This window comes from Amia ocellicauda, unplaced genomic scaffold, assembly GCF_036373705.1.
Source record: "Amia ocellicauda isolate fAmiCal2 unplaced genomic scaffold, fAmiCal2.hap1 HAP1_SCAFFOLD_55, whole genome shotgun sequence".
Taxonomy (NCBI): Eukaryota; Metazoa; Chordata; class Actinopteri; order Amiiformes; family Amiidae; genus Amia; species Amia ocellicauda.
In genome coordinates, this window is record NW_027102985.1 from 493,313 (window position 1) to 504,686 (window position 11,374).

The window sequence follows — 11,374 nt, forward strand, 5'->3', positions numbered from 1 at the left end:
GGTGAGAAGGTGACAACAGTTGGTGCGATTATTCGCAAATGGAAGAAACACAAAATAACTGTCAGTCTCCCTCAGTCTGGGGCTCCATGCAAGATCTCACCTCGTGGAGTTTCAATGATCATGAGAACGGTGAGGAATCAGCCCAGAACTACATGGGAGGATCTTGTTAATGATCTCAAGGTAGCTGGGACCATAGTCACCAAGAAAACAATTGGTAACACACTATGCCGTGAAGGACTGAAATCCTGCAGCGCCCGCAAGGTCCCCCTGCTCAAGAAAGCACATGTACAGACCCGTCTGAAGTTTGCCAATGAACATCTGAATGATTCAGAGGAGAACTGGGTGAAAGTGGTCTCAGATGAGACCAAAATCAAGCTCTTTGCCATCAACTCAACTCGCCGTGTTTGGAGGAGGAGGAATGACCCCAAGAACACCATTCCCACCATCAAACATGGAGGTGGAAACATTATGCTTTGGGGCTGTTTTTCTGCTAAGGGGACAGGACAACTGCACCGCATCAAAGGGACGATGGACGGGGCCATGTACTGTCAAATCATGGGTGAGAACTTCCTTCCCTAAGCCAGGGCATTGAAAATGGGTCAAATACTTATTTCCCTCATTAACATGCAAATCAATTTATAACTTTTTTGAAATGCATTTTTCTGGATTTTCTTGTTGTTATTCTGTCTCTCACTGCTAAAATACACCTACCATTAAAATTATAGACTGATCATTTCTTTGTCAGTGGGCAAACGTACAAAATCAGCAGGGGATCAATTACTTTTTTCCCCCACTGTACATACATATATATGGAAAAGAAACATTACAAGTACAAATCACAATAAGATGTAATAAAGTACAGATAAACAAAGTGTAATAAAATGTGATCTGTTTGAAAATGCAGGGACGTCACTGGAAAAGATGATGTCTGGATGGCAGCATATGTTGCTCCAAAATGTGTACATCTCTTCTGCAAAAATGGTGCCCTCACAGATGTGCGAGTTACATGACAGACAGACAGACAGACACTCACACACACTGTCACACCCACACACACACTTTCACAGAGAGACATATACACACACACACACACACACACACACACACACTTTCACACAGAGACAGGCACACACACACACACACACACACACACATACATAAATACATATGGAAAAGAAACAATACTTTTATAAATCACAATAAGATGTAATAAAGTACAGAAAAACTAAATGTAAGAAAATGTGATCTTTAATACACACAAATATGTATGGCTGGTCGGATGCGTCTTGGACTCGGGTTCCTCTTCATTACGTATAACGCTTTTGCCTTTTGCTAAAGCTTTCCGTGGAGGGGAACGTGGATCAGTTTGTACCATTTTTGGGAGGATCTGCCTTGTTGGGGCGGAGCTGTGATCCAGGTGAACAGCAGATCGGGCATAGGTGGGCATGTGGGCAGAGGAGTAGGAAGGCCGGTCAAGCAAATAAGCTTGCTAAGGTACGCAGCAGCAGCAAGCAGCCCCCCCATCCAGCCAGCCAGCCAGTCTGGCTGGCAGTGACTGAGTGGTTGACAGACGGCAAGCAACGGAATGTACGTGCTCTGTGATGTCATAGCAGTCAGCTGAGAGAGGCTCGTGATGTCATCGCTGAGCTGGCTGGCTGGCTGGCTCTGTGTGTGTGTGTGTCTGTGTCTGTCTGTTTTTCTGTTTGTCAGTCTGTCTGTCTGTCTCTCTCTCTCTCTCTCTCTCTCTCTCTCTCTCTCTCCCTCTCAATTCAATTCATTTGTATTGTCAAAGCAATTGGACATACATACATACATACATACATATATGTAGCGTAAGGTACACTTATACATTTCAATTAAAGAAGTGAATTCATAGTATCACCTTATCACGAATCCTGGAGTCTTGTAGAACTCAATTTCTGTAATAATTGGACGCAGACACCAATTCCAAAGATATAAATTGTCAAATTTATTTAAAAACAAAGACTAAATGTAGCACTACACTAATTATACAAAAGGGAAAAACTAATTAAAATTCAACTCTAGATCAACAAATCAAAGACAAATCACTTCCGTGACCAAATCAAAGACCATGGGATCCCATAGGATAACACACAAATCGTTAAACAAAAAAGGTTATAAACACATTGACTACAATACCGGTTAGTAATTCTAGGAATCACTAAGAAACAGTTGAAAGTGCTAAATTGCAGTTTCAGAAGATGAAAAAAAACTGTAACTGATGGGATATGTAGTACTTTATACTCGAATGGTCTATGCGATTACACCCTGTTGGTGTTATTAAGAACGCCAAGTACCAGAATGCAGAGCGGGACTGTTTTTTGTGCCGTGACTTGTCGGGGGAAAAAGGCGCAGAAAAAACGGACGAGAAGGTGAAGGTAGTATGGCGGTGATGCACGCGTTGGTGAAGTGGGAAAGCGGGGTCGACAAAGACTCTTACAGCGTGATTCCCACTGCTTGCTTTCGCAATTTTGATTTATTCAGCATTGCTGATGATGACGAAGAGACGACTCGAAACTTCAGAGCAGAGTGGAGAGACACGAACAAACCTCCAAAAGGTGGATGGCCTGTCCATGAAGCGCAGATCATTATGACTGGTAACAATGTTTATTTAAAAAAAAAACATTAAAGTCTTTACATGCTATTTGATATATACAATCACAGTATATTTGAAATGAATGTTTAAGTTATTAATGTGTTGTACTTCTAACATACTCTCATAACATGGTAGGTGGTGGTGAGGGTGATAAAAACTCGTCATACTTGACTGGCATTTGTAAGAACGATTTATTGTGTGTTGTGCTTTACAATAAAATCCCCCAAATCACAAAATAAATTAAACCAGATATAATTTAACTTCAGTTTTGATTCAGTGTTGGCTGTTCATCTTAATTTGTATGGTCAAAGCACAGTATTTTTATGACAAATAAATATAATCCCCAAATATCTGTGGACATAATGCAGGGTTTTATTTATTTTATTTTTATTTTAGGAAAAGAAGGCGAACTAAGAAGAAAATTTAATGACCTAACAAAAATGCCCTGTCCTAAAATGAAGAGAGTACCTAAACCAAACAAAAAACTTCAAATTTCAGATGATAGTGACCTTGATGAACCACAGTTACCGGTGAGATAATTACTGCAAATATTAAATAAATGTATTGCAGGATTGTTTTTTTTTAATCATATTCATATATATATATATATTTTCATTTTAAACTCTCTTCCTCTCTGAATACAGCACAAAATAAGAAAGAAAACCGATGGAGCTTCAAGAATTAGATCCCGTCATATTCTACAGACATTTAAAGAGTCCAGTGAAGTTGAGCTACAGCAAAAAGTTAAGCAGCTCGAAAAGGAAAACACAAGACTTAAAAATGATAACCAATGTCTTCGAAACCGTATGGTTGATGGTAAGTTTTTTTATTTATAGCAAATAATTCCTTACCTTGATAAATGTTATTCTTCAGTAATTTAGATTCCAGAGTAATGTATTATAGTTGATCATACTGAAGTAATCTAGAACCACAATACAGACTCTTAATGTGCACTGTCTAATAGTTTAATAATACTGATTATTAAATAAAGTTTTTCAACATAACTTCATAATCCTACATTAATGACTATATGCATTACATTAGACCTGGTAATTCTTGTATTTTATCTTTTTTATTTTTTTCGTAGCTAATGTTAATGACCCACAAAAAGGTCAGTTTGCCAATAACATAGAGCAAGTCTCTCAAGTATAATTGCAGGCATTGATGGTTTTGTTTTCACTTTGTATTAAATATATTACTAGAAATGATTATCATTTAATACTAAGGTTTTTTTCTCCAGAGATTCCAGACCTTTTGGACAATCTGAAAAAAATTGTAACAAAAGCCACATTTATCAGCAATGAAGACAAAAGTGTGTCACCATCAAGTGGTTCTGACAGCCCCACAGCAAATTGTTCTGAATCTGACAAAGAATCACCAAAACAGGTATAACACTCTTGGTCTACAATATTACAAAGACAAGGTAAAAATATATATATTGAAAACAAATATTGGTTGTAAACAATCTAATGATGCTACATTATCAGTTATATTCATAGTTATAGTTGATAATAAGAATGTAATTGAATTATGGGTGTCACAGATTCACTGACTTTATTATGTCTGTAAATTAATAAACTTAGAATTGAGACATACTGTGGTCTTTAATAACACATTTCTGTAACAAAATCACAGCCTTACTGATAATGTATTCCACTTAACATAATATAAGAATAGTTTGGGGATAAACTTGTTTTTTATTTACCATTGTCTTTTAGGTGGAAATATTCCCAGGCACTGGAGTTTACATTGACAAACTGTCCTGGATCCTTGCAGAGAGGTGCAGCACGAATACGTCATATGCAAGAACCCTGACGGTTGCTGTCTTTGACTTTCCAACATTATTAAAGAGCAATCTTCGTGGTGGTGGCAGCAAGAGAGATCCAACTTCGGAGAAAAAGACACCTCTGGATCGCTTAAAGGTGGAAGCCATATATGGTATGTAAATGCTGTTGTACAAAATTTCTAACTCTCCTTTTTAACTGTATAGAACACAAAGGGTTAGCATTTGAAATGTTCCTTTGGCCTTTGTTTTAGTTTCAGAGACTAGAGTTAATTTATTAATAAATAATAATACCTTACATGTAGCAGCTGGAAAGATCCCAAAGTGCTCTACAGACTCACTTCACCCACCACCCTCTGGGGTGCAGCCATTTTGTACCAGCAGATTACTACACAGCAGTAAAGGTGGAGTCATAACAAATTTGTTAGACCTGATTGAGGGAAGCCTGACTTAGAATTCAGCCACGTCACTCTTTCAACAACACCTTGTAAATCACCTTGGATTAATGCTTCAGACATATTAATACATAATAATAATGAATAGTGCCATGGGATCCTTGACAATATAAACTTTCATGTCTCATTTAAATTTGACTTTTGAGCAAATACTTCACATTTCAGTCCAGTTGTGCCACATCAATGTAATGCTTAAGCAAGGTATTAATGGAGAAAAGACTGCCTTTGCATAGCTGCTTCGCCAAGTACAGATTTTACTATGAACTAGTGTAAGACAAGTTTAAGAGCATACACCAAAACGTTTAAATACACCCACACACAAAAATGTTGATTTACTGTGGCAATATGTAACTAATGAACCCTTCTCAAAGATATGTGGTATGTTTATTAAAAGATTTTTATATATCTATGTGCAAGTCATTAAATCTATGTGATACATGTTTTTTAGGGGCTACCTTGAAAAAATTGCCCAGTACCCCAAAGAGTGTAATTGGTGGTGCAATTAACAGCAAGATAAATGAACTACGACACAGAATGAAACCAGAGTGAAGATTTGAAGAACCAGATCTGTATTTTTTGTTTTGTTTTCAACAGGGTTGGGGTCAATTCCAATTCAATTTTTAATTCCCTTTTCAATTCAATTCCAATAAAGAATATTCTGTGAATGCAAAAAGTAATTGCAATTTTGAATTGATTTGTAGGAGGAATTGGAATTGAAAAACAGGAATTGACCCCAACCATGGTTTTCAGTGAGTGTTGTACAAATTGATAGGTCAGGGTTTCTGTAAAAACTTAATAGAGGCCAGCAGGCGTGCACGATCTGGGAAAAACTGCTCCACTACAACAGACCTCTTTCCCTTCGTTTTCTCTAAAAACCTCCTGATATCCTTCACTGCAGCTCTGACTCACCGAGGACGAGGAGGCGAGAGAGGAATCCGTGAAGCCGCCCTCACTGTCACTCCGAGCCCGAGGCGTCCCCGGTGGCTGCCGCGATGCTCCAGCGTGTAGCCGGACCTTTCCCCACCAAGCCGCTCGCTACCCCAGCTTCACTACTGTGCCACCACTTCTTTTACTGCCACTATTTACCAACACCGTCCGTGCTCCCTCCCAGCACCTTCTTAGTGCGTTTTTTCCACCCGGCGCCTCGGCTTGTACCGCCGAGCCTGGCCCTGCCTCCTCCTCGGCTACACCCTGTGTGTCTGTCCGCCCGTCTGCTGGCTGCTGAGGTTGTTCCTCGTCACTAACCAGCGCCCCGTGCACCGCCTCAACACCATCTCCCCCCGGCGTCTCGGTCGTCACTATCCCCCGCTGCCTCGACCCCGTCCCCCAGCTGTGCGTCATCGCCTCCGGGCAGCTCTTCCCCCGTCACGGCATCAGTGGTACCATCGGTCCGACCGGCGACTGTCTCCTCCGCCGGGGCTCGATCTCTGTCTGCCCGCTGCATCTGTGGCTGCGGGCCGGTGTCTCTATTCCTCCCCGCGTCGCCCCGCTCCTCCTCCCGCTCCCTGTCCTGCTCGGGACAGTTCCTCACGACATGCCCCTCGCTCCCACACCTGAAACACTTCATGGACTCCGAAGTAGCGAACACGACGTAGTCGGTATTGTCGATCTTAAATTTAAAAATGACATTAAGATCCTCATTGATGTTATTGAGGATCATATACAGCTGCCTTCGGAAGGACATGACGTGTTTCAGTTGCGGGGCTTTGCAGCCCAGCGGGACCCTCTTAATGCCGGACATCAGCTGCCCGAGCCGGTGCGGATGAACGGAGGGACGTTAGACAGCGTTACCTTCCGGGCAGGAGCAGCGAGCGGCAACACCGGGGTGAAAGTGTCGTCTAACACTGTGCCATTAGCCACTAGCTGATTGAGCAGATCAGTGGTTTTTAAGAAGATAACAATGGCAGCAGACTTGATATTTTCACACCCTGCTACCTCCCCAACCGCTAACACACACTGCTCTAGGGGGCAGAACTGCACCGGAGCGATCTTGACTCCATGGCGTCGGGTCAGTTTTTCAAAAGACGCATTCAGGGGGTCCGACCCCCCGACCCGGGAAGAACTACCGGTACTCCCCCCTCCCCTCCCCTGTTCCCCCACAATAAGAAAAGCACTGAAAACAGAAGACAAAATAAACAAACTGAAAAAAGTAAAGCAACAAAAAAACGCAGCCAAAGGACAGAGCTCTCAGCAGCACTCCCGCTCACTGCAGACCCCTCCCACACACTCCCAGCTGAGAGAGAGAGAGAGAGAGAGAGAGAGAGTTAGTGTCTGTCTGTCTCTCTCTCTCTGTAGATGCATCATAGGGAACATATGTAACAATCTCTCTTTTTGTTTACCAAAAATGAGAATGAACGTATTTCAAGTGGGTGTTGCCTTGGTTGGAAACGTTTTAAGATTATTTATGAAGTGTAAAGTGGATTTGTCTCAGTTCTCCGTAGTTTTCAATGTATGTGCCATTCAGTAGCGTTCATGTTACAGATGTGCCCTATGCAGTGGTAGGGTCAATAAAATGTCAGTAAAACTTTATTTTAGCAATTATGGAGGGGAAGAACTGCAAATAGAGGGTCCCCACTAATTATCTAACTTACCAACAACGTTTCAAATTAGGTCTTGCGAAGCTGCCAAATAATGCTGTATAATCGTATGTGTCTTCATACACCGGCTGCTATAGTCTGATAGCTTTGATTATATATATATATATTTTCTCGTGAACCACAAATGCTATTTGCTTGATTTTTACAGAGTATGTTATAAATACCATTCTTATGAAGCCTGACAAATTGTATGCTGTAATTATGAATATTTTCAAATCATTTGTTTGTTTTTCCTAACATGTTACAAATGTTCCCTATGTGAAAGATGCATTATATCTTAATAACGTCTAAACAATTAAAGATATACAGATTATTATTTTCGGTAAAGTTATAACACATTGCTATTAACTATGTGTGTCAGTAAAAGTTTAAAAAATCCTAACAATTTTTTATTGATCCTGCAAAATAAGTGTTTAGGGAACATTTGTAACATAGTTAGGGTTAGCCACTGGGTAAGGGTTACATCTTCAGCAGTAAGTTTATTCATGTTAATTATTCTCATCAATGTTAAAGAACAATAAGTTCTATTATGTGTGTCGATAAAATGCTGATATTCCATAACGTTTGCTTGTGTATTCTGCAAAACACATATTTAGGGAACATTTGTAACATTAGGGTTACGATTTGCCATAGACGCGGAATGAGTTTGATTGTGATGTTAAATGGGGTTTAAAGACGCAGTTGCCTCGGTGCTGATTACTATTGCTGTGTTTCTCCACTTCTACTCCATGCTTGGGAACGCCCACATCCAGTGACGTCAAAACCGGTGGAAAAGCGGGCCGGTTCAAAAAAGATCAGCTGGATCCCAGGCCGAGCAGCAGCTCCGGCTCCAGCACCGGCACCATGTTGCTGGAAAAGCGCTAAGTGAGCTCACAGTGAGCTCAGTGTAATGTCTGCTCTGGTGAGCTCACAGTGTGACCTAGTCGTGAGTTCACGTCTTCACTGGGTAGTCCTTGACAACTTAATTGACTCAATTCTTGGGCTTAATTGGTCAAAATGACCATTGGTTGAAGGTACTCAGGGACTGATGTGTAGAGAGACTTATTAAACCTGCAGGATTGTGGTTTTCCCAGAACAGAATTAACCAGTGTAGCGTTATGTTGGGTGTATTCTGATAAGAGCAGTTTAGCTCTGAGCTGAAGCACTGATCTAAAGAAGACCTCTCCCCCCCAAATTTATCAGATTTCCTTAACTCATCAGCATGTGAACTGGTTTACATCAAAGTGACAGTCTTGGGAGGATGGCACCGAGAATGGGCCAAATAGCTTGGAATCCCTGCTGTGAGATGTCTGGGGAAGGGGGCCTGTAGGAAATAAAAACTCTTTGAAATGGACGAGAGCCGAAATCCCGACACAGAGCTACGAACCCGTGCCAACCGGCATTTCCAAAAGATGGCATGGATTGACATCAGTCATAAATCAAGCCCCCCTTAATCGTTTGACTTAATGACTTAAATGACTTAATCGTTTCTCCAGATAGGCAGGAATTGTTTCTGTTAACGAGCGATTGACACTAGGTAAATGACGACCGTGGGATCGCATCTTCCTAGTGCACATCAAAGACGGACATCTGCTTTGGATCCATCACCTCTTCACGGGAGGACAGATCATAAAACGGACCCGGACCTGTATCTTCTGATTGGATGAACGGCCATAAGATGTTACGTCATTTTCCTATAAAGCTGCACTCATGTTGGTAAACATTAAGTTCTCACTGAAAGGAATTATTCCTGACGTGGGGCTTCCGAGCGGCTCGATTAAAGTTCTATTTGCTTTATCTCCATGATTTCTCCACTTATTTCCCACACGGTTCTACACCATATAATCACAGTTTAAACGATATTAAATCAAATCGCAGCCAATCAGCTTTTCTTCATTTTGAAATCATTTAATGAGAGCATTACATTTATTTTGGTAAGACTAAATTAGAATGCATATTTCCTGTAACCAACTAAACACATTTATACATTTTGCTACAAGTAAGACTTTAAAAATAGATCATGTAGTACTGTATACCCGCTGCTACAGCCATCACTGTGATTCTCTCTCCGTCACAAAAGAGGCACGTCATCAGGGGCCCAGTTGATAAGGACAGTACAGGAACCTAAAACATGCACTGCAGCAGTCACATGATTCACAGCAAAAAAAATGTTACAATACAGCTTCATGTGAAACCCTCAAAACCCAGCACAGAAGACTGGTGAATAATCATGTACTGGCACTAGGAAACACATGAAAACAAAAAACAATAAGCTCGTACCTTATCCATATTAAGATCTCTTTGTAGTGGCCTTACATAGATCATGGCAGAGCCAATGTGGATTTCTGGGTCCCTTCAATATTTCATGAGTACCCCTCATCAGGGCAAGGAATAACATCCAAGATCCTGAAATCTTCATGAGTTCAAATCCAGCCCCTCACTCAGTTTAGGATACGATTCCAAGAACTGATTTCTGAATCCTTCACAACTGCGCTCACATCCTGACATGAAATACAACTCAAATGTGAATCTAATGAACATCTTACTCAGTAATAGACAACCTTGGATTCACAATAGGTTTCTATTCTTTTCATTTGTATAGCATGTGCACGTAGAACAAGCGAATGGATCACAAACGGGCAAATATTCCCGATCTGAATTCCACACATTTCATTAGGAGAGGCATCTGAAAGGATTTGGGGAGCTTTCAAATTGTAATAGTTGATGATATTTCAGTAGCACAGGACAGTGCTTTAATAAAACGTCTAAAATATCCAAGGTACATATAACATTACATGTCACTCATATAGCTGTCTTGTTTTCCCAATGTTTCTTGTGCTGTGCAGTATATGTACAACTAAATAACACTTTATAAGATCTGTCTTCTAGTTGTTTTACGGTGCTGCTCCGGTTGCGCTGCGGGTTAAACGCCCAGAGCATCAGAGCGGCGGCGTCGGAGCAGCACTGGGCCCCCAAACAGCGCGGCTCGAAACCTACATAGAGCCAAACATTTTAACCTTTTGACTTGTCCATTATAACCTCAATTAAATCATTAATATCATATATAACTCTTTTAATAATCATTATTGTAATCATCGCTTCACTGCACCGGCTCTTTTCATGCTGTATTACAGCAGTGCTCTGTTCACACAATCTCTCTCTCTCTCTCTCAATTCAATTCAATTCAATTCAAGGGTGCTTTATTAGCATGACAAACAGTTTCGTAGTGTTGCCAAAGCAGTTAATATTATATACATAAATTGAAAAATAATAAAAGGTAAGAAAAACAATGTATAAATAAAATCTTAATAGACATGTACATTTACTTTATTTATACTTAACAAGTTTACAGCTGGTGCTCCTGTATGTTTTCACAGTGAGCCCCTCAGGCTGTGGCAGGCGGCTACATATTGGGCGGCCAGGGGGGCAGTGTGTCCCTCCCCCAGGAGGATAGCTATTTGTTTTTCATGTATCAATTCAGAAAATGATTTTACAATATTTATGAATTTATTAAAGAATGTGTCCCTTATTTTGGCATATTTATTGCAGTGGAGGAGGAAGTGCATCTCTGTCTGGACCTCTCCTGTCTCGCAGTGACCACAGCGCCGCTCCTCTCTGGGCAGCCAGCTCTGCCTGTGTCGGCCTGTCTCTATGGCCAGGCTGTGGTCACTGAGCCTGTACTTGGTCAGGATGCGTCTCTGCTTCGTATCTCTGACAGTGAAGAGATACTCTGTCAGGGTGTTTTCTCTGTTTAGGGCCCGATAGCAATCCAGTTTACTTTGGGAATTTGGTTTCATTGTTCCAATGTTCCAGATAGGAGGTTTTGATTATCTTTATGATTTGGTTGACTCTAATTGGGGGCAGGTAAGCAGTGCTGACCTGAAGCTGGTCTCTGTTCGCAGTATTAGCGGGGGTCAGTGCCGTGAGCTTCAGGGCCAGCTGA

The 11,374-nt window shown here is 41.1% G+C and overlaps 1 non-coding gene across 1 annotated transcript; it reads left to right on the forward strand.

The window, feature by feature from the left end:
• Positions 1-1,288: 1,288 nt before the first annotated feature.
• Positions 1,289-1,403, forward strand: LOC136738278 (U5 spliceosomal RNA). Its single transcript, XR_010812582.1, has one exon. It is a non-coding gene; the product is annotated as a U5 spliceosomal RNA (small nuclear RNA).
• The last annotated feature ends 9,971 nt before the right edge of the window (positions 1,404-11,374 follow it).